The sequence below is a fragment of the Bufo bufo genome, chromosome 9 (genome assembly GCF_905171765.1).
Source record: "Bufo bufo chromosome 9, aBufBuf1.1, whole genome shotgun sequence".
Lineage (NCBI taxonomy): Eukaryota > Metazoa > Chordata > Amphibia > Anura > Bufonidae > Bufo > Bufo bufo.
Window position 1 is genome coordinate 24,400,469 of NC_053397.1, and position 25,161 is coordinate 24,425,629.

Consider the following 25,161-nt stretch of genomic DNA (forward strand, 5'->3'; position numbering starts at 1 on the left):
CAACGGCTGTGTGAATGAGGCCTAAGGGAAATGTCTGGCCAAAGAAGACTTCCGCAGGCAACTGGTGGACTGATCGTCTCCAGGGATGCCATATGAGTGTGGTTGTCTCTGAATTAGCAAATTGCAAACCAGTGCCATTACTGGCTATTCTGAATGGATTTGCAGAAATCTAAGGGAGGCATGACCACCTTAAGAAAAATCCAGGTTGTTTTCAGATAACAGGCAGCCGGCTGCATTTATTACTTAAAATCACATAAGCGACTGGAAAGAATTCATTGCAATGAGCAGATAATTTGAGAACAAGAAGGTGGCTCTGCAGAGAAACTCATCCTGGGAGCAGGTGGTACTCTTGTAAGATTATTACTGCGACTGGATGGTATCAGGATGCATCACATGAAGTGCATCTGAAGCCGGAGCGCCAGAGGAAAATGAATATCGGATTGTGTTACACATAACAGATTGCTTCCATGCCCGATATTAAACAGTAAAGGCTTCCTTTATGGAACGTACAGGTAACAGGAACGATAATGTTTCAGTGAATGAGCAACAAATTAGATAAAGAAAGGCAGATACCAGCAGGTTTGCAGAACATAAAACATCCCCCACACATCATGTAGTAAGACGCAAAGAGTAAAAAGAAGACTGGTACATATAAATGGTTCCAAATGAAATGATACAAAGATTAGAAAGGAAAAATGCATATATAAAAGACATTTGTAAAAAAAAAAATATATATATATATATACACTGCTCAAAAAAATAAAGGGAACACAAAAATAACACATCCTAGATCTGAATTAATTAAATATTCTTCTGAAATACTTTGTTCTTTACATAGTTGAATGTGCTGACAACAAAATCACAAAAAATAAATAAATGGAAATCACATTTTTTAACCCATGGAGGTCTGGATTTGGAGTCACCCTCAAAATCAAAGTGGAAAAACACACTACAGGCTGATCCAACTTTGATGTAATGTCCTTAAAACAAGTCAAAATGAGGCTTAGTAGTGTGCCAGCATTCAAAAGTGACCAAAACATCAGCCAGGAAGCATAGGAACTGAGAAGTGGTCTGTGGTCACCACCTGCAGAACCACTCCTTTATTGGGGGTGTCTTGCTAATTGCCTATAATTTCCACCTGTTGTCTATCCCATTTGCACAACAGCATGTGAAATTGATTGTCACTCAGTGTTGCTTCCTAAGTGGACAGTTTGATTTCACAGAAGTGTGATTGACTTGGAGTTAAATTGTGTTGTTTAAGTGTTCCCTTTATTTTTTTGAGCAGTGTATATATATACAGGTGAAACTAAAAAAAATTAGAATATCGTGCAAAAGTCCATTTATTTAAGTAAGCAAATTAAAAAAAATTGCATTAATGCAGCTTAAAATTAGAATTTTGTGAAAAGGTTCAATATTTTAGGCTCAAAGTGTCGCACTCTAGTCAGCTGATTAATCCATACCCCCTGAGCAAAGCGGACCTCAAAATTGAGACTTTGGGGTTTCATAAGCTGTAAGCAATAATCATCAAAATCATAACAACTAAAGGCTTGAAATATCTCGCTTTGCATGTAATGAGTCTCATATTAAGTTGCATTAATGAAATAAAGGAACTTTGCCCGATATTCTAATTTTTCGAGTTTCACCTGTAGATATATATAAATCCATAAAATAAAACACAAAAATTAGAACTAAAAATGTAATATGTGTAATATATCTATATATATCTATATAGCTATATATAGAAAACACAAATAGTGCAGCAGCACAGTCAGATAGGGTGTACCGGGTGCAAGATCCCCACAGAGGTCGGCTCTTCCTCCACGAAGTATATCAGACGAATGAAGAGGCAGCACTTCCAGTATAGCGTAAACGGGTGAGGACCCCAAATTTATTAAAGCGACGTTTCGGCCTGCTCAATGAGGCCTTTCTCAGCTTGAGAAAGGCCTCATTGAGCAGGCCGAAACGTTGCTTTAATAAATTTGGGGTCCTCACCCGTTTACGCTATACTGGAAGTGCTGCCTCTTCATTCGTCTGATAGCTATATATATATATATATATATATACAGTATATATATATATATATATATACTAAAAACAATATGTAAATTAAAAAAACAAAAAGTAGAAGGAAGATAATAAAAAAGTAAAAAAGTTTGTGTGTATGAATATATATATATGAACAAATATATTTGCATACAGTATATATACAGGGGCCATAGACCTTAAAGGGAAATTTCCCAGTGGGTCGATGCCCAGGAAGGCCGCCTGGGCCCTTCTCACGGCCGGCCAGTGGAAGTTTTTGGGGATGTATTTTGTGCTGCTGGCAGTAGTTTGTGATGGACTGGCATTTGGCTCTGTTGGGGTGGTATAATGTGCCACAATATGGTATTTCTGGCCCTGCCTTCCATCAGTTTGGACCCGACTACAAAACGGGGCCACTTTTAGTATTTTTTCCAGGGCCACTCTAAGTTCCCAGTCCGCCCCTGTAAAGATATATATATACAAAAAATAGCAATAAGACACAAATTGCACAACAACAAAAATTGAAAAAAGTTGCACAAACTTTGCTCTATGCTTGATAAACATTAAAAATCCGGGTGTGTCTTATCAGGAGGGGCATTTTGGTGTAAATCTGTGAATCTACGCCTGCTCCTAGAATGCACAGATTTTATTTTCTAACTTTAGGACAGTCCAAAATGCGTCAAATTTATTAAGATACCTTTTTATAAATTTGGTGAGTGCACTTCATTGTTTTCTTTTTTCCCTTTTAGACTCGTGCATCAAACATCAGTCTGGATAAATGAGGGCCTGTGTTTCTTTATTACTCCGAGTTGTTCAAAAAATATAATAGGAAACTAATAACAAGCTGCTGTTCATGAATCTATTATTCTCCTGTGTCTGTATGTACTGATTAATCTGCTACGCGTGGTCTGTGGGTGTGACTGGCTCGGCGACTCATACCTCCATGCCCTTTAATACATGACTGTCCATTGCATAGTAGGTTATTAGTTCATCTGTTAATAAAGCTGTTTGCTGTTGATGTGTTAGTACTTTCACACTTGTGGCAGAGGATTCCGGCAGGCAGTTCCATCGCCGGAACTGCCTGCCGGATCCGGCAATCCGGACGCAAACGGATGCATTTGTGAGACGGATCCGGATGCGGATCCGTCTCACAAATGCATTGCAATACCGAATCCGTCTCTCCGGTGTCATCCGGAAAAACAGATCCGATAAAAAAATTTTTCGCATTTCTTAAGGTCTGCGCAACACTTAATGCCGGCATTCCGGCAAGTGATCAGTATTTGTGGCCGGAGAGAAAACTGCAGCATACTGCGGTATTTTCTCCGTCCAAAAAAATTAAGAGGGACTGAACTGATGCATCCTGAACTGAAAACTCTCCATTCAGAATGCATAGGGTAAAACTGATCAGTTTTTTTCCGGTATTGAGCTCCGAGGAGGACGGAACTCAATACCGGAAAACTTTAACGCAAGTTTGAAAGTACCCTAGATGACATAAGACATAATTAGGATAAAGTCATAATGGGCTCAGTCAACAGCAGCAAACTACTTGTTGACTGTTTCCACCTTTTTTTTTTACATTGGACTATAATTGGAAACAACAAAAAAAGTAGTGTAAATGATATATTACTAAGACACTTTGGTACTAAGGTTCTGTTCACATCTTTACTGGATTACATTAAAATGTGTTTTTCATGATAAGGAAGATATTTCCCAATGGGGGGAGGGGTAAAAATAATAAAAGACACAGTACTCACCTGGTTAATCCCCCTGTCGTTCCAGCACTGCCATTCTGGTGCTTTGTAAACTCGACTGCAATGATGATGTCATCAACACATGACAATCACTGGGCTCACAGGATGATGCAGGGACGGCCTGGATCCACCAGAGTGAGGGAAGGTCTTAGGGGCATGCTCAAGTTCTGGATGAGAATCTTGACTAGGGACCACCCTCAATTTGCTCAGAGTTCCCTAATAATGTATTTGAAAAATGGCTTTTAAACCACTTCAACCAGGAGCTGCAGACACAAAACGGCAGATTTTTTTCATTTCTTTTTAATCAAAAGTAGCTGCTTATTTTGTTTGGAACAGTAATTGTAAAAGTCAACATTGTTGCAAAGATGGACCTAGCCATGAATGGAGTATTAAACGGCTATCAGTCACATCGAGTTTCCTGAAGATCAGAAATAAACCATTTTTCTATCTGAGTTACGGCATATAATTCCAGAGAAATCACTGGTACACAAATAAGTACGTTCTGATCGCTGGAGGTCCGAACCAGTGAGCCCGCGGCTTTCAAGGTCTCTAATTGGATCCTATTCCTTTCATTACATGCAGAATAACTATCTCTACAAGACTGGCTCGAAGCCTTCCAGACAAAACCAACTCATTTGTTCTCAGACCAGGGAGAAGAAGTGGTCACTACGAAACCTGTGCTTGAACAAGCGGAAAATATCCAAGGTTAAGGAGAATTAACATTGACTATGCCATGGATTAATAAACGGAAAGGGATGGCCGGCACCAAAGACCCCTCTGCTACACAAGAAGGCACCAGAGTTTTAAATAGCACATTCTCACTTCTCACTATCACATCCTCAGTGATCACATAAAATCCTATTTTATAGATGTTCTAACAGTACTGATAACCTAACCTATCATCCCCATATAAAAGAAATGTGAAAGCGACCTTAAACAGGTATTCTCATTTAGGACATTGATAGCTTATCACTAGGATATGCCTTTAATGTCAGATTGTTGTGGGTCCCTCTCCTATGTCCAGAACGGGACCTCCCTGAGTGAACAGAGAGCAGCTGCTCGTGTGCACCACCGCTATGGGAGTTCCAAAAATAGTTGAGCTATTTCCGACTGTCCCATGGAGGTGAATGGAGATGAAGCCGTGCCCTGGATAGGTCATCAGCATCTGATCGGTGGGGGTCCGACACCCAGGATCCTCACAGATCAGTTGTTCGAGAGGGGCTCAAAGTAGCGCCGCAGCCTTTTCTCAGCTCACCAAGCACAGCGCTGTCCATTGTAGAGCAGCTATGCTCGGTATCACAGCTCAACCCCATTCACTTCAATGGAGCTGAGCTACGCCTAGGTCAACATGACGAAGAACCCACAGTAGCCACAATCCAAGAAACCAGGGGCGGACATATTGCCTGTGCAGCTGGTACCCAGAGAGGGAGGGGCCCTTCCCATTGCTAGTGAGGTGGTTTTTTTTTATATTTATTTTATACATTTTTTCCCTCCCTTCCTCTGTCAGGGAAATCTGGTCACCTTGGGGTGGAGGGGGGAAGGGGGGGCGTAAAATCCCAATAAAATACATAAAAATTTGTGGGTGTAACGTGGAAAAATTGTACTTTGATGGACAGGGCCAGGAGGGATGATGTTTTCACTGCCTAGTCCTGTCAGTCAAAGTGCAGAGGGGGCGGCAGTTGCAGAGAGAGCAGAGCCTTTAGGTGTAACGGCAACGCCCCCGTTGCTCCTAGAGGCTCATTTGCATATATTAAAACATCATTTTTCTCAGCAATGCGGGCACATATGAACATGGGACCAACACAGATGCCTTCAGCTGCCAAGAGCACATGTAACAGGTCAGTCAGTGTCATAGGGACAAAACTGCTGACAGATGCCCTTTAACATACATAACTTTGGTATGACTTTGACCTTCCTAGGAACCTTTGCTGCCGTTGTTTGTAGTTCAAGTTCATCTTGATCTATCTTATTGGACTTTATTCGCACTGGACAAGCGATCTGGTTACAACTGATGAATTTCTGCATTAAACACCTGAATATTTGTTATCTTTAAACATGACTATATTGATGTTTTATGAAACTTTATTTACTGAACCAATGAAAAAAAGTATGCGTTTTGCATTTACTTTTATGTTATTGTAAAAACTAATAACATTTTTTTAAATTAAATGGCACATGGTAGGTGGGAGGCCTGTTACAGATTTTGGATTGGAGTCCAAAACTTTGAAGTAATGGCTTTGGTTACAACAACCAGTGCTATACACAGCTGAATTGGAATGTGTAGTGGAACAATTGGAGATGATTTAGAAAAATAATTTGAATTTTAAAACAACATCTAATTGAAAGAATAAGGTGTAAAAAAACTAAATACAGTTCTCAGATAAAATTTATTTTGCCTGCAGCCACCACTAGGGGGCTGGACGGGGCTTTTTTTTACAGCTTCCATGAAGTTTAATGATGCATGCCTCTTTAGCAAGCCATTATCTCCTTGTACTTGTAGCAAAAGGCAGCCAAAATGTTATCATTTAACCCCTTAGTGACCACCCATACGGGTTTTTACGGCTGTCACTAAGGGGCCTTGGGCTGGAGCGCCGCCTTTTTACGGGGGCACTTAAGCCCAAGTTAGCGATAAAAACAAGCGCTGTAGCTCCGTGCCCACAGCTACCGGAGGTAGCTGAGGGCTCGGGGCAGTGATCAGAGACCGTGACAAGCGGTCTCTGATCACGTGATCACCGTGATACACTTTATCACGGCGATCACAGAAAATGCCGGCAGCGGAGCTGCCCGCACTAAACTTTCTCCCTCCTCTCATGTAAGAGAGGAGGGAGAAAAAAAGTCTCCGGTGCAGCGATCGGGTCCCCCAGCGCTTCTGGCCCTAAGCTGGGTCCCGATCATCACCCCGTCCTTACCCTCAAGAAAGATGGCGGCGGCGGCCCGGCGCATGCGCAGACTTACAAAATAGACATAAAAATTCAGCCTTCTAAAATCAATGTATTCTCATCGCAAAAAGTCCACCCGACCCGGGTTTCGCCAGTCCAGCTTCGTCAGGGGCGGTCCGTGGATGTGATCTAGGACTAATAAATACCGCACCTGTGAGAGAGGATACCATTGCCCCTGACGAAGCTGGACTGGCGAAACCCGGGTCGGGTGGACTTTTTGTGATGAGAATACATTGATTTTAGAAGGCTGAATTTTTATGTCTATTTTGTAGGTAGAATAAACTGCTTTATGCGGAATTACCTGGTGGAACTTCACTATTGTGTTATAACTTCTCTCTAGGGTGCAGGTGTACGTGAGTGCACCAGCCTCTGGAAACCGATTGTTTGGCTACAAGGTGAAACAACTGCGCATTTGGGATAAGAATCTGGGATTGGAATCCTACACTCATAGGCAGCGCGATCATCATCTATTGGAACTTTGACTGTGAAGCGAACTTCACCCACGTCGCTTGGTGGATCTGCAGCGCCGATAGGTAACCACAAAGATCAGAGACTGTTTGAATTTTATCTTTTTTGTATGAGAAATATTGTAGTCCAGTCAAGGCTGCTCTGTATTTCGGGAAAACATGTATGCAACTTAACATTTCTTACATTTGCTGGCATTTTTTTTAATTTTTTTTTACGGAAACACTGAGCAGCGTTGGCTGGACTACAATACTCCTCATGTATACTAGGTGATCTCCCTAATGAGAAAAAGAACCCCAAGAGCTCCCCCAAGGCCACTCAGCTGACCAGGGTAATTTCTTCTTGACACACTCAGTACTCTTGTCCTTTTGGAAGGAGACCTGGCTTGCATCTGTCACTCAGAGAAGGATTATACTGGGACATTCAATACTCTTGTCCTTTTGGAAGGGGAACTGGCTTGTACCTCTCTCTCTCTACCATCTTCTAGGACTTTTACCAGTTTGGTGAACTGGAAATGAAACAACTTGCTTAACTTTGCACTGCAGATATGTCTCAAGAGGAAAGTCTAAAAAGCAAAAGCCACATACACGATATTGTGAACAAAGTCTAAAACCCCACAGAAGTATAATGCTCAGGAAGGACTTAGGACAGTGATGGATAGCAGATTGCCAGAGCTAGGACAAGTAAATGTAGAAGGACACTGCACACTCGATCTTTACTTTGTACTTACAATTACATTAACAGAAGAAAAAACTACATCCATCACAATAAATCACATTGTCCCACAGTAGCCATACTGATTGTATCGTCCTTGTGTTACCCAATGCATTTTTTTTTTTTCCCATCAGTGCCCTACCGGGAGTATGAAATTAGGCTTCTGTCAAGGTCCTGATCTTGATAACTCCTTGGGGGTCTTAGTCTTACATCTCTGAAAAGTCTCAATTTCTAGCAAGCACTGATTTGGGCTGGAGTCAGAAGCCACCAACTATTTATCTTGGCATTCGACATGAAATGCGTTGTACCGCGCTGATGTGTGTGCTACAAATCTTCAGTCTGCAGATCTTATGTTTTTGATGATACATACCGTACGTGAAATTCTCTAATTACGCCTTTATTGGGCCAGAATAATAAAGGGTTTTAATGCTCCTTAAAGGGGTTTTCCAGCACGAACTAAAAACATAAAATAACTCACTGATGCCCCACAACTACTGGTCCACCGGTCAGGGTCCTGCTGTTCTCTACTGCCAGTGAGAGGCCGAGTGGGCATTTCCTGCGTGGAGAAACGGGAGCAGGAAGTAGAGACCAGCAGGTACCCAGACAGCATTGGAACGGCAGCAGCAGGGGAACTGTGAGGTGACTATTGATTCGTTCAGCCAGGCAGCCCCTCTGATACGCTCTCCTTTTTCCTGCGCTGGTTCGCGCAGGGCAAAGGCTTTTTTAGGATATCCAGTGATGTACCGGACTCTCCGTGGGGAAAGCTAGGCAGAGGCTTCCGCCTAGCAGTGAGCCCGGTGACATCACCGGCAGAATGGGCGGCCTTTAGCGCCATCCTAAGCCAGTAAAATGGCTAGGGCAGCGCTAAAGCCTGCCCATTAGTGGCGGTGAAATGCTCCAATGCTCATATCAGGGGGGCCTGAGGGGTGAAAATGGGGATATGTCCGGGTTCAGCTCTGAACCCAGACAAACGCTTTAAGCCACCCTGAATCCGCAATCACCTAGGCCTGTGACGGCTAACCTCCGGCACCCCAGCTGTGGTAAAACTACGACTCCCAAGATGCACACTTGCTTGGCTGTTCTCAGAACTCCATAGAAATGAATGGAGCATGCTGGGAGTCGTAGTTTTACTACAGCTGGAGTGCCTGAGGTTAGCCAACACTGGCCTAGGCCATCAATATTAAATTTGTGCGGTCAGATTGTCACCCCCCAAGCAGATGGATGCATCCCCTTGATCATTTACCAGGTAAAGCGGCATACTTTTACATACTTCAAGTGAATGGGACTAAGTTGCAACACCAGGAATAGCTGCTATAGAACTGTTGATCAGTTGATTAACAGGGGGTGCCAGGAGTCAGACCCCCTGGATCTGATATTGATGGGCAATCCTATAGATAGGTTATTAATAATAAAGAATTGGAAAAACCCCTGTAAATTCAATGATGTTGTCCCGAAGGGTTATCCAATCTTACCCTTTGGCAGTTACTGCAGGGAAAACATAGTATTTCTTACTACCCGTTGATATGATCGTCCATCAATATTTTATTTTTTAACGCATGGCACTAAATGAAGGTGCAGTCTGACACAGCGCTGCCATACCGTTGTGGCTGTGCCTGGTACTGCAGCTCAGCCTAGATGTATGTGCCACGAGTTAGCCCCCACCAATTAAATATTGATAAACTGATGGATTTTTTTCTAGATTTGGGGTACCTTTAAATATGTGACCTTGGTTTATGCCAATAATTATCTTAATAAATACAATAATTCATGACAATATTTACAGATTTGGATCCCATTTACTGACTGTGTGGACATTCATCATCACCTTAGAAAATTCTTAAGCACTTTCACTAAAATTACATCGCTACTTACAACCAGACATTTGCATGAGATCAGACGGCTGACCTCCAGGAGGAGATTCTACAATATATGCTGATTAATGTGCAAAAATTAAGCCTGTGTTTCCAGCCCGCTGCATGCGCAGGGATTAGACTGAGGACTCCTGCCATACTGATCATTTCTTTATAAATACATTACCTGAAGGGTCCCCTAACAATAGGCTGAGTGCAGAGAACCCCCTGTGATCCGCTAGGGAAAGCTGGCAGTATGTGCTCAATTTCCCTATAGTGCCCCTACAGGAGAAATTAAGAATTACACTTTCCACTCCAGTCAGTGAGTTGTCTGCGTAATGCAGGACAGGACAGGTCCTCCACAGTCAGAGAGGCTCTTTGTAGGCGCTTTCCATTCTGGCCAAGAAATCCTGATTCTGGACACAGGAATCCCCCCCCCCCCCCCCCCCCTTTCTATTAACTCAAAATTCTCTCATAGGGCTATGAAATTACTTTTTTTTTTCAAACTATGCAAACACTTTAAAGGGTATTTGACCTGATATATGCTGCCCTTTCTGAGCTAGTGACAGAGACCCTGATTATGTCTATTATCTATCTATCTATCTATCTATCTATTATCTATATCTATCTATCTATCTATTATCTATCTATCTATTATCTATCTAATATTTATTTATCTATCCATTATCTATGTATCATCTATCAATCTCATATCTATGTATGTATGTATCTGCCTGTCTATCTATCTCATATCTATCTATCTCATATCTATTTATCAGTTTTTCTGCCTGTCTGTCTATCTATTTCATATCTATCTATCTACCTATCTAATATCTATCTATTAACCTCATATCTATCCAATTCATATATAATTATCTATCTATCATCTATGTAATATTTATCTATTATCTATGTTTCATCTAGCATTTATCTATCAACCTTATGTTTATCAATCTCATATCTATCTATCTATCTATCTATCTATCTATCTATCTTTCTATGTCTTCCTTATATTACTCACCATCGTGATGTCACGGAGGGTTCTCTTCCATCTGTTTGAAAAGCAGGTCCATGTACCATGATTGAATCTCAAGAAGACAAAGGAGTATTTTCCATTTCATGGTAAGAAAACAGAAAGCTAGATAACTTCTTTAACTTTCCTGTGACACCTATCGATTGTATTCAATAGAAATTAGGAGAAGAAGGCAATTAAGTTTAAAATTTAATGGCATTCCACTGCTGTTAATTTACTACCTGACCTGATCAATACGGCTCGCTGGATAACAATCTATTACCACACTTTGTACTCTGCAGTGTCTCTGTCTCAAAAAGACTGATAATCAAAGACAGGCGAAGAATGAGCAGGCTTTGAAATCGATGGAGGACGGTATATATCTTGAGTTTTTTTTTCGAATTAGGACAAAGTTAAATATTTGAGGGACTCTGCTTCAAGAAGGATGGTGCTGGAGTAACCTTCTTCGAATCTGTATTATATAATTAGTGATGCAAGTAATGAGGAGCAGGAAGCTATTTATTTCCTGGTAGAAATCATTTGGAGGGGGCTCGTTCCCTTAACAAGCAGCTGTTGTTTACGCATAGAGGCGGCGGCCATATTTTTGGATGGAGAAATAATATAACTGGAATGTCCAGCCTTTGAATACCAGTTTACATAACAAGTGGAGTCACTTTGCGAATATATTGCATTATTTATCTTGTACTGATGACGAGCCTGTAGTATACAGTACTCCAGAGCTGCATTCACAATTCTGCTGATCATCACTGGAAAAGGTCAACAATCTTGTTGTCAAAAATGCCCCTAGTTGAGCTTCCATAAAACATTGGGAACAGGACAGACCTTTAATATATTAGTGTGGGGGTCCCCCTCAATACCCTTACTATCAGCAGAATAAAGGCACTGCAGCGCTGTATCACTGGTGCCAAGGGGTGCATCATTCCTGAGCTACTATCCTCACTGATCACACATTGATGGCCTATCCTAAGGGCGGGTTTGCTTTGGCGTTATTGAATTCCGTTATAGGTCCCGTTATAAAAGAGTTATAAAGGGATTTTAGGACGGAATGCAAAATGGAAGCCTTTAAGACGCATTCCGTTTTGCTCCGTCGTAATACATGTCTATGAGGACACATAATGGTTCCGTTTGGTTATACATGACGGAAAAAAATGTCCTGTCGACAGGAGGAGCAGAATAGAAAGCCTCTGAAAGGCTTCCGTTTTGCATTCTGTCCTAAAATTCAATTTTATTTCGTTATAACTCTGTTATAAAGGAACTGATAACGCAATTCAATAATGCCGATGCAAACCCGCCCTTAGGCTTTGTTGATGCTTAGATTTAAGTCATTTTCTACACCAAAAACAGCCATAGAAGATGATGAATGAGACAAGCCTGCCAGCTCGCCCTCTTCCCGCCCGAGCCATGCCCCCTTTCTCAGAACTCGAGAAATATATGCAATTCGCATATATTTTTTCATAAATGACCCCTAAGTGTTGTTTTAATTTTTATTTTTTTTCAAAAAGGTTAAAATGATATAAAAAAAGCCCCCAAAAAAGGAAAATAAAGACACAATCCTCTGCCATTTCCTTTGTGAAGATCCAAGTCCGCATTGGTGTCTATTTCCTTGTTCCACTTGACACACAGGAAATGACTTCTCAGCCAATTACTGGCCACAGATGTGACGTCTCCGCCAGTGATTGGCTGAATGGCCGTTTCCTGTGTTTCAAGAGAGACCAGGAAAGCAACAGAAAGTGAGCAGTGGGAAATCGGTAAGGCTAGTATAACTTTTTTGTCTTGCTTGAGTAATTTTAAAGACAATTTACCATCTTTAAACCCCTTTAATAGACTTCAATAGTGTTTCAATCGGATAAAAAAACCTCCAGATGTTTTTTTGAGTAGCTCATAAAGAAGTCCTTCCAGGGAGCTAGACTTGCTGCTCACCCCCATGTAGAATTTTATCACTTCGTCATGTTCCCGTATTTCACCTGATTTCTATGCACATAACACAGAGCAGCTCATATTATTATATTAAAATGTATAATTCTCTCCACAACAGTTATTACTTCGTGATACAAAGAAGCCAACAAAACCTCTCATCGTTGATCAACCGCTCGTCTACAGGGTGAAGACCGGAGCTGGCAATTAAATGTCAAAGACCCTGATGGCTTAATGACCCTTGAAACAGGACAAAACGCCATTTGGAAATGGAAGTGAGTTGAATGGAATAAAAATAAAATAGCACGGCGCTGGATATTATGCACATAAATCATACAAACAGCCTCGTTGCGAGACGAGTCTGGAGCAAAAGGCTAATTATGACATACATCTCTGTACTCTATCCCATTACTTGGTAAAGTTCATATCTCATGGCATATTGTAATGCAAGAACTATGAAATTTAAGGGTCAAAAGCTATTAAATAACAAGTTTAACCGTAGAAATCATCTGCAGGTAGTGTAGTGATGATAGAGTGCAAATTTACTTTATGTATGATTGCAAATTCTTTAAGTAAAGTTCAATTTAGAACATCAAATTTTTAGATAAAAAAAAAATGATGTGCTGGTCAGGCACCACTAGCCCCCACTAGAGGGAGCTTAAGAGCTTACTAAATACTGGGAGCTGACTGCAGTAAACTCATAAGCTCCACCTAGTGGCAACTGCAGGTAGACAGAATTTTTATCAAGGGAAGAAGAAGATCTGGACCTGTGTAACAAACAAATGAAACTGAGTTTACTTTCAGTATGTGATAGGAAACTAAAGAATTTGCCCCATCTGGGACTTTTATGGTATATCAATAAGATATGCAATAAACGTCTGGTAGGTGTTGGTCCCACCTATGAGATCCGCTCCTATCTCAAAAATGGGACCCTGCAGTGAATGTAGAGGACACCCCACATTTGCGGAGTCCTCTCCATTCACAGCGCACTCACCTATCTTTTGAAGTCCCATAGAAGTGAATGGAGAGCAAGCTGCGCATGTGCTGCCACCCCCCATTCACTGTGATGGGGCTATTAAAATTAGTCAGTGCTCGGCTATTTTCGTAAAATCCCATATCGGTAAATGCAGGAGAGCGGTCTTGCAAGCCATTCATTTTAGGGGCCCCATGCTTGAAATGAAGCAATCCCTTTAATCAACACAGAATTTTGTACTATTTATAATGTGACTGGGCAATTGTTATAAGGTGAATTCCCCCTTAAAGTAGCACTCCCACAAATCTTTATTCTCTGGCCCATTAGAAAGGTACATGATGTAATCTGTAGTGAAGGTAATTTTCTTACCAGTGACTATATTTGTGAGTTATAACCTCCCTTCTGATACTCAGCTGTGTCATGTGACCAAGTCTCTGATCTCCAACTGACACGGAACAGGAAGTCAGTTACTTCTCTATTCTTTCCTATGCAGTGGCTGAGTTTGGGGTGGCCCCAACGCTACGCTGGTTCCCCTGGACACCGCCAAGGTGTCACCACGTGTTGCTGCTCTCCGGAAGGGATGGTAAGGCGTGGTGCACCCCAAAGGGAAATAAGTCCAGAGAGTCAGGGTCGGCAGTAAACCCGGGTGCTTCTTTACTGGAGGAATTCAGGTACAAAACAATACAGGCGAGGCATTGGGCTGGCTTCTCCAGTCTCCTCCCTGGTAGAAGAAGCGTTTGATGATAAGGAAAGGCCTGAGCTAGCTGTCCCTCTTTCTCTTCAGAAGGCTAGTACCCTGGTCCAAGGCTCTTGATCCAGGGTCTGTGGCAGAGTATCCCTGTCTCAGGATCTCTTTGGTCACTCAGTAGTCTGGCAGAGTCTCCTCTTCCCAGCACTGTTCCCTAACTGCAGAACACTAGGGGCTCTGACTGCTCTCCTTATATACAGTTTTTGCTAGACTGGAACCTTCTAGTGGGAGGGGTGGAGTGGAGAAACTCTGCACAAACAGATACATTGTTTCAGCTCCCGTCTGTTATAGGATTACATTAAAGCTTCAATAATACTCAATAGCAATGACACAACAGGTTTTCCTGACAAAAACAAGTTTCCAGACATAACAACATGGCTAAGGGTACTTTCACACTTGCGTTGTTTGATTCCAGCAGGCAGTTCCGTTGCCTGAACTGACTGCCTGATCAGGCAAACTGAATGCAAACGCATGTCATTTTTTCAGACTGATCAGGCATTTTTCAGACTGATCAGGATCCTGATCAGTCTGAAAAATGCATTGCAATAGCGGATCCGTTTTTCCGGTGTCATCAGGCAAAACGGATCCGGTATTTATTTTTTTCTCATGGCCGCAGACCGGTAGGACGTATCCGGCATTCCGGTATTTTGAATGCTAGATCCGGCACTAATACATTCCTATGGAAAAAAAATGACGGTTTTCTCTTTTGCCTGATCAGTCAAAAAGACTGATCTGAAGACATCCTGATGCATCCTGAATGGATTACTCTCCATTCAGAATGCATGGGGATATGCCTGATCAGTTCTTTTCTGGTATAGATCCCCTAGGACGGAACTCTATGCCGGAAAAGAAAAACGCTAGTGTGAAAGTAGCCTTAAACCAGACATTTAAAAGGTCAAACTGTCTGCTTTTTGGTGGTAAACAAGTCTGGGTTTTTTCCTCCAAAACATGGTCTTCTTTAAACCCTATGTCAGCTGTGGAAAATTACCAGCTTCTTAATCAAAGCCCTAACAGTCTCTCAGTCTTTATTAACCCTTTCCACAGAGCCATGTAAATACAGTGATAAGGAACAGGATATATATCACAACATATATTTAAAATGCAGTTACACAGTATAAAACAGTGCAAGTTAACACTTTTAGGTGAAATAAAGTAAAAAGTTTTAACTTTGCATAGGGGAAATAGGCAAATGTCTAAATGTCAAAGTACTCCCTGCTCCAGGGCACTACAACTGACATTGAGGCTCCCTTAGGAATGTATAGAGAAACAGATTTTCTGTCCACACAAGGTGCTGTATTTTTAGTAGAATGCAGGTCACATGACACAGCTGAGGATCAGAAGGGAGGTTATAACTCACAAATGCAGTCACTGGTAAGAGGATAACCTTCACTATAGTTTACATCAGGGGTGGGGAACCTCCGGCCCGAGGGCCGTATGCGGCCCACGGTATCATTTCATGTGGCCCCCGGCCCCCTGCCAGAACATAATGTGAAAATGCTTATGACCCCTTCCATTATGGAAGCGGTCATTAGCATACGGGAGGCACAGGAAGGTGAGAACAGCACTGCACTGGCTGTCCTCACCTTCCCTGGTCTTCTTTCAGCCCCACACTGTGTCCTGACACATCCAGCGTCAGGACGCAGTGCACGTAGACGTGCACTATGACCTGACGCTGTGCGGTGTGAGGTGACAATATAGTGCGGCAGGAAGAAGAACAGGGAGGGTAAGTGAATCTGCCAAGAGGCAGCGCCGTACGGAGCTGGAGAGGTAAGTTTATTTGTTTATCTTAAATACAGTATCTGATCTGATGTCTGATTGGGGCTGATCTGAGGCTAAAGGAGGGTGGGGAGGGTCTGATGGGGGTCTGATCTGAGGCTTGGGAGGGTCTGATCTAAGGCTGGGGGTCTGATCTGAGGCTGGGGGGCCAATTGGGGGATCTGATCTGAGGCTGGGGGTTCCATTCTAAGGCTGGGGGTCTGATCTGAGGCTGGGAGGTCTGATCTGAGGCTGGGGGTCTGATCTAAGGCTGGGGTCTGATCTAAGGCTGGAGGGTCTGATATGAGACTGGGGGGTCTGATCTGAGGCTGGGGGGTCTGATATGAGGCTGAGGGAACAGATCTGAGGCTGGGGGGCATATTGGGGATCTGATATGAGGCTGGGGGGTCTGATCTAAGGCTGGGGGGGTCTGATCTAAGGCTGGGGGGTCTGATCTGAGGCTGGGGGTCTGATCTGAGGCTGGGGGTCTGATCTAAGGCTCGGGGTCTGATCTAAGGCTGGGGGTCTGATCTGAGGCTGGGGGGGGTCTGATATGAGGCTGAGGGGTCTGATCTGAGGCTGGGGGGTTTGACCTGAGGCTTGGGGGTCTGATTTGAGGCTGGGGGTTTTATGGGGGCTAATCTAAGGCTAGGGAAGGTCTGATGGGGGTCTGATTTGAGGTTGGGAGGTCTGATGGGGGTGTGATCTGAGGCTGAGGGGTCTGATGGGGGCTGGTCTGAGGCTAGGGAGGGTCTGATGGGGGTCTGATCTGAGGTTGGGAGGTCTGATCTGAGCCTGTGGGTCTGATCTAAGGCTGGGGAGGGTCTTATCTGAGTCTGATGTAGTCTGGGAGGTCTGATAGGAGGCTGATGGAGGCGGGGGGCAGATCTGAGGCTGAGAAAGGGACAAAGGTAGGGACAGTTGCAAAGAAAGAGGCAGGGACAGTGGCAGACAGAGTGAAAGCTGGGTGAACCCCACTCTGGGCCCCTCTGGGATGAGCTTGACTGCCATTAATGCCAAATAAAGAACACATTTTTTAGGTTGAGAATTTTGTATGGCCCCCGAACGATCTTACAAATATCCAAATGGCCCTCGGCAGCAAAAAGGTTCCCCACCCCTGGTTTACATCATGTACACTTTTAACAAGTCAGAGAATAAATATTTTTGTGGGAGTGCTTCTTCAAAAATTAAAAAAAATAAGTCCTTGATATAGTCTCTCGTGTTCATTCAGTAATTTCCTGACATAACAACAAACATGGTGACCATTATAATTCGTAATTAGCCAGGGTATTGCCCCCCCCCCCTCCCCCCTCCCCTAACCTGTGATATGTGATTGCTGAGCAAACTGTAGGAAGCAGCATTCATTCATTGAATGGTGATGGCAGGATGTGCACAGTACACTGCCTGCGACAGAGTGCCCTAGCGCCCCCTGGCAATTTGGTACCCCAGGGCAACAACAGCTTCTCCCCCCCCACGCTAAGCCACTGGCTGATTGTAATGATATCTTTCACTAAGTGATCCGTTGCTTCATTCTGGTGAAATTGTACTTTTAATTCATATGCAAATGAGCAGTGAAGTGCACCAAGGGCGGGCCCACGTCACTCTGTGCACCGTTGTTGCTTCTGCTTCCCCTGCTAGCCGCTCCCTCTCCTTCTGGATTGACAGGGCCAGGTTCCTGCATCTCGCCTGGTCCTGTCAATCAGGAAGGAGAGGGAGGGGCTGGAAGAGGACGCAGCAGGAGCAAGGGTGCACAGAGTGGATTGGGCTCGCCCCCGGTGCACTTAAATTTTTTCTTATCGGATCGCTAAGTGAAAGTTATCATTACTTCAGCTGAGATAGCCCTACAAGACACTGCACCTGGTTTATCAATGAATTTCCAGCTGATGGGTTCCTTTTAAGAAAATAACTGGGTAAAAAAACGTATGTGACTCACTGTTTTACTCGGGGTCTGTTACTGGTGGTTTATTCCTTCAGATAGGGCATCATAAAACTGGTAAAAGATTACCTTTAAGGGTCTATTCCATTCAATGTGACGTGGATTTCGGGGTGTAAAACGCTCATATTACACACCAAAATCCACTTTAAGACAGTTTGTTTTCAATGGGAAATAAGCAATGTTGTTCATAAGGCACATATTTTTACTTTGCATGTTAATGCAAGAAGTGATTTTTTCCCCCATTAGTTAATAGATATGGCTGAAATGTATGCTCATGTGCAATTCTGAGTTTATTTTGTGTGTTTTTGCAACTTTTTACATGCTAAAAAGTAGGCAGATTTTTCTTGTAATTAGCCTTGGATTTTTTAGCTAGTGTATTACGCTGTCCCGGCCGACACCACTAGGGGGAGCTTAGGAGCTCGATAATAGAACAGTATGCTGTAAGCTCCCCCTAGTGGTGGCCGTAAACCACCAGATGTTTATCATTTAACTCGATGGCCATGCAGGAGATTTTGTGCTCTGTGTCAGAAAAAAAAAATGGAGCCCCAAAGCTATATTAATCAGCACAGTATACATACAGTATTTCTGTACCTACCTACCTAGTCTTTTACGATCATCAGTGTTACGTTCAGGATACATTCAGCTGAACAGTTTGTCACTACAAAGTCAATATCAACGTATAATACAAAAAAAGCTGCGAAGACACCATATGCAATCAATTTTCATTTCTTAGCTTCGAAAAAGAATGTTCTATTGAAACCAAGGAGTCAGGTTCTTATCCCTCCAGCAGTTCCTCCACTCAGATAAAAAGAGATTTCAGCTTCCCCAGTTATTAATGTGCTGTCTCTATGAACAATGTGCATCATTTCACACTGCCTGCAAAATCTATGGCCATGTCCTCTTGTAATGACGCTGCAAACCGAGCAGGACATTCTCAGAGGTCTCTCTGGACTGGAACGTAATAGATGTAAAGTTCATTCGCTGTGACGCTGCACCTGCTGCAGAAATGTACTGTTGAATACAGCGGATGTCAAAGGGTTAATGTGAGCCTGGTCTCTTAAGGGCCGCTTAAAGGAACCACCTGAGTGATTCCCTGACGAAGGACAAGGCACTGTCCGAAACGCGTTGGGTTTTTGGCACTTGTAGTGATCCGTAGCTCTGATAGTGACGTCACTAGGTCGCTCCACGTGAGCGCGAGCTTTCAAACTTACCAGCACGGAGCTGCGTCACCGGCTGGGGCGCACTCCTGTGAAAAAGAGATACTGGACCCACCTTATAGCCTGTCTCCAAGTAGGAGTTGAAAGTACCACGGAGGGGAATTTAATAGCAAGGTAACCTTGATTGTAATATTAATAAGTGTCAGTGGTATATCTCTGGCGGGTTAACAGGATAAGTAGTGGGGAAGGTAGTGCGCGGTACCTTGCATCAAGTTGTTCATAAATGAGCTTGGTTTATACTGGTAAAAGCTCAGTTTATCACACATAGATCCCCAAGTCTTCTGCTGCTCGTTATCCAGTTATTAAGCTACAGTTTTAAAAATTTGGCTGCCTGCAGCCACCACTAGAGGGAGCTCTGTGCATATGGAGTTATACAGCTAGTTCTTCACTCAAAGGCTCAATCTGTAAGCAGTGAGCTCCCTCTAGTGGTGGCAGCAAGTCAACATTAAATGTGTGACAGCAAGGGAAGCAGTCCAGTGGCAGGCTCCTTTCAACACAGGGCACACACCAGCGGCAAAGTCTGCTTCTATGTTAGGTACTAGAGATGAGAGAATTTTACAAAAAAATTTGCTTTGTGGCAAATTATTTCATTACAAAGCGAATTTCTTTGTAAGTAGTAGCTGCAATGACAGGGAGCGGCAACTGCGCCGCCCCCCCCCCCCCCTAATGTTGTACCCCTCAGATGCCGCATTTATAGCTGATCACGGCATCCGACAGTAATTATACAGTGTCAAAAAAAATTTAAATTAAAAAAATCATACCTCCTCCATTTGATTGTGAAGAGCCGGCCGCCACCACCTTGATTGAAGATCTAGCGCGAAATCTAGAGCGAAATCTCGCGGCCCCTGATTATGTCATCATGTCAGCTGGCGTGGTGGCGTCATATGTCACCATGCACGGGATTTTGTGCAAGATCTTCAATCAAGATGGCGGCAGTCGGCTCTTTACGATCAAACGGAGGAGGTAATTTTCTTTTAAATGTTACACTGTATTATTACTGTCAGATGCCGCCATTCATGGAAAATCGATTCACTACCACGAAGCACGAGAAAATTCGGCTCTGCGGATTCGGATCAGGGCCCCATTCACACGTCCATAATAATGGGTCAAATTGCGGAACGGGTGCGGACCCATTCATTCACTATGTGCTCTCCGCATCCGCATTTCCAGAGTGTGCTGTCGATCTTCCAGTCCGCGGCTCAGAAAAAAAATAGAAAATGTCCTATTCTTGTCCGCAATTGAGGACAAGAATAGGCATTTCTATGGGGGTTCCAGCCGGGTGTATTGCGGATCCGCAATGCACTACGGACGTGGGAATGGATCCTAACACTATTAGTTACTTCCCAGATTGATAATAGTTGAAGGGACAGGGCTGATGCTGAAGGAGCCTAGGGACAGTGGATAATATGATGAGTGGGAATTTGAAAAACTTCCATTCACTGATTTTCCCATCTGGCTGCAGATAAAATAAGGAGGCAAAGATTATTTGTTTCTAAAAAAAAAAGTGCTAGATTTTTAAGTACAGGAACACCATTATCGCTCACTTTCTGATCTTAAGTTTTGATTTACTGTCACTTTGCAGTTACCCACATAACATGTGTTCATGAAAGGTGTTAATTATTCACCCGCTCCATCGTGAGCATTTGGTAAAGATTATTACAGCAACAAAACTGTCACACGGCAAAAGAATTAAGATCCTGTTCAAGGAAATAAACTCTTTATCTGACAAAACTTTACAAAAACAAATAGAACCACCAAATATTTCAAAGATCTCTGCTTGCTGTTGATGAACAGATTCTTGCTCACTTCTAACACCCAGTTCACACCTGAGCGTTTTACAGCGCGTTCAAACGCGCTGTAAAACGCTCAACACATGAAAACCAATGCTTCCCTATGGGAATGGTTCTCACCTGGGCGTTTTACAGCGCGTACGATCGCGCTGTAAAACGCCCGACGCATAATCAAGTTCTTGAGCTTCTTTGGGGCGTTTTGACGCGCGTTTGTGGCCATAGGACACTGCAGTCAATCACACAAACGCGCGTCAAACGCGCGTTTACTATTGCAAAAGACGTGCATAAAAACGCGCGACAAAAACGCGCGTAAAACGAGCGTTTGAGAAACGCTCAGGTGTGAAAGCAGGGTAACAGCTGAGAGCTTGCTACATCTGGTCCAGACCATCCTATATAGGCTACTTTCACACTAGCGTTCGGGGTTCCGCTTGTGAGCTCCGTTTGAAGGCTCTCACAAGCGGCCCCGAACGCATCCGTACTGCCCTAATGCATTCTGAGTGGATGCGGATCCGCTCAGAATGCATCAGTCTGGTAGCGTTCAGCCTTGCAGCGTTCGGGTGTCCGCCTGGCCGTGCGGAGGCAAGCGGATCCATCCAGACTTACAATGTAAGTCGATGGGGACGGATCCGTTTGAAGTTGACACAATATGGCTCAATTTTCAAACTGATCCGTCCCCCATTGACTTTCAATGTAAAGTCTGGACGGATCCGTCTGAAGCTGGACGGATCCTGATCAGTCTTAAAAATGCCTGATCAGTCGAAAAAATGCATTGAAATGCCGGATCCGTCTTTCCGGTGTCATCCGGCAAAAACGGATCCGGCATTTATTTTTTCACCTTTTTTTCAGTCTGCGCATGCGCATACCGGAAGGACGGATCCAGCATTCCGGTATTTTGAATGCCGGATCCGGCAGTAATACATTCCTATGGGAAAAAATGCCTGATCCGGCATTCAGGCAAGTCTTCCGTTTTTTTAGCCGGAGATAAAACCGTAGCATGCTACAGTTTTCTCTTTTGCCTGATCAGTCAAAACGACTGAACTGAAGACATCCTGATGCAAACTGAACGGATTACTCTCCATTCAGAATGCATGGGGACATACCTGATCAGTTCTTTTCCGGTATAGAGCCCCTGTGACGGAACTCTATGCCGGAAAAGAACAACGCAAGTGTGAAAGTAGCCTTACATGGGCAGCACAAACTACTGACCAGATAATTTGCTACATTGTATCGGTGCAGGTAAAAATGTATCAGTTTGGATTTTATTTTCGCTTACAGTGGATTGTCCAGACTGGATGGCACTGTAACAAGCTTACAGCTGTGGAAAGTATTGCCGTAGGTCTGTACAGGTTCTTCAACAAAAGGTTCAATTTGAAGTTTTCTGGGCCCCAAAACAAAAATTGTCTCAGGGCCCCAAATACTGATTTGCGGCCTTGTGCATGCATGTGAATGGGGTTACCACTACCCTATTCGCATGCTATGGAAAGATTTGGGGGTAATTTACTATTACATATACACCAGTTTTCTGACATATATCTGTTGCAGATTGGGGCGCAAAGGTCTAAAAAAGAGGGCATGGTGCGGGCGGGGAAGGGGCGGACTGATAGAACTGTCTCATTTATCATAATCAACACCTGTTTTAGGGCTGATTCAGACGGCCGTAATTTTGCGGAACGGGTGCAGACCCGTTCATTTCAATAGGACTGCAGTGTTCTGTCCGCATCCGTGGTTCAGTTCTGCGGCTCAGCAAAAAAGATAGAGCTTGTCCTATTCTTATCCGCAATCGCAGACAATAATAGGCATTTTCTATTATGGTTGCACATGCAGTCCGCTAATTGCGGAAAGTATACAGCCGGTATCCGTGTTTTGCGGATCCGCAATTTGTGGATCCACAAAGCACTACGGCCGTCTGAATGGGCCCTTAGGCATACAAAATGTTCGAAATCTTTACCAGCAAGAAAGCGTGCGGTGGATACACTGAAGTTATGTAGAAGCCGGCGCCTCTACATAACTTAGGCGAATCCACCGCCAGCGCAGGGGTTATTAAGACTGGCGTCTAAAACTCTGGTTATAATAAATGATAGTGGGTAATTATGTAATCAGTGGAGGTCGAGTCACCGGGGCCCTGCTGGAGATACCTGAGCACTACAGTATATTCGGCTATCTTTGGTAGTCACATAGCCTACCGGAAGGGGGAAACAGGATCCGAGTTCCTGGGATCAGTGGAGATCTCCCACAATCCTATAGATGTTGGATAATTTGTAAAGATGGCGCAACCCCATTGGAATCCAACATATGAGAGCATCCGCAAAATGGCACATGGTAGGTGGTGGCAGTGGTGTACCTACCATAGAGGCAGACCACACAACTACTATGGGGCCGAGGAGAGGAGGGGCCCAGCACAAACCCCCTTTCTTGTTCCTAACCTAGATTTACTGCATTTTCCACTAGGGGGAGCTCACTGCAAAGAGATCATTTACCCTGGTTTCACACCTGAGCGTTTCGGAGCGTTTTTTGCAATGGTAAACGCGCGTTTGACGCGCGTTTGTTTCATTGACAGCAGTGTCCTATGGCCACAAACGCGCGACAAAACGCCCCAAAGAAGCTCAAGTACTTGTTTGAGCGTCGGGCGTTTTACAGCGCGATCGTACGCGCTGTAAAACGCCCAGGTGTGAACCATTCCCATAGGGAAGCATTGGTTTCTCCTTGTTGTGCGTTTTACAGCGCGTAGGAACGCGCTGTAAAACGCTCAGGTGTGAACTGAGGGTTACAGCTTCCATTCAAGTGAATGGTAACTATATAGAGTCGTAAGCACTGAGCTCCCCCTAGCAGTAATATACTGTGTGACGGACAGCAGGACATTTAGCAGTGTATTTATGCCAGTTGTCTGCTGTACATTCAGTGAGAAATATGGTGTTCAGAACGAGCCCCATATTTATGAAGCACCTAGAAGTCGGCTAAAGTGGGTGAGGTGGAGGATGATTTTTTTTATATAATTTTTTTTGTATATTAAAAAAATTTCTCTAGAAATTCATTAGAAATCTGGGCTGTTGTGCTTTGCATCCCGCATTGCCTGGGAGTGATTGACACACACATATTGGGTGGGCCATACTGCGTTTTGCTATGGGGCTCTATGAGATCAGTGTACACCTCTGGCGGTGGGCCCGGATTCAGATTTTGCATTAGGGCCCAAGAGCTTCAAGTTACAACTTGGCATGGCAGCATGTACCCCGAGAGCCCCATCCCATAGGGGAGAATAACATGGAAAATATGTACTGAAGATTTTCTGTAATTTTAGGTGGAAATGCAGAAAAAACCCAAGACCTACCATATGTTATAAATACAGTGTGACAACTGACCTCAATAGCTTAATGGCGCCAAAATCTGTTCCTCCCGCACATATTCACTGGTTATTATTACGTGATCATCTTAATATAGTTCCTGCGCAAGCCATGTGCGGAGATGTAGGAGGCCCAACAGGGATGTGCCTCATGTTTCATGTTCATTTACATTAAGCTCTATATGTGAAAATTAACCAGCGGCACTTTCAAAATCATGAAATATTCCTTTTTTTTATAACCTTACCCCCTCCCCTCGCTCCTGACAATCTCCCATAACCCAGAACAGGAGCTGAGGTTATTTTTACCATCTCATTACAGACAATTTATTGTACTTCTCTGAATCTTGTAGGCAATGCGAAGCCAATATATGTGTCAAGATGGTACAAGTCACCTACGGTATATAAAGCCTATGCTATAGGACGCATATGTATCTAGCCTATAGCGGTTGGTTGCTTATGATGCAGTTCTCGAACTGATTTCATCGTTATAATGCGAGCGACTAATGAAATAAAGCTGACGAGCAGTCAAATGTTTCTGGCGTTTCACCGGAGATGCAGAATATTTTTCTAGCAGACATTCACAATGGTATATAAAGTAGTAGGACATGATAGGCCGGTGATGACATAGTCAATGTATAGAATGGAAAGAGCAAAATACACTTTTAAAGGGACAGTGAATGCAAGATGAGGGTGTTGTGTAAAACACCTTGGTTGGGC

General features: G+C 43.5%; 1 protein-coding gene across 1 annotated transcript in view; it reads right to left on the reverse strand.

The window, feature by feature from the left end:
- TAFA1 (TAFA chemokine like family member 1) overlaps nucleotides 1-25,161 on the reverse strand; it is a 359,874-nt gene that overhangs the window by 56,866 nt on the left and 277,847 nt on the right. The gene's annotated exons all lie outside the window — the stretch shown is intronic.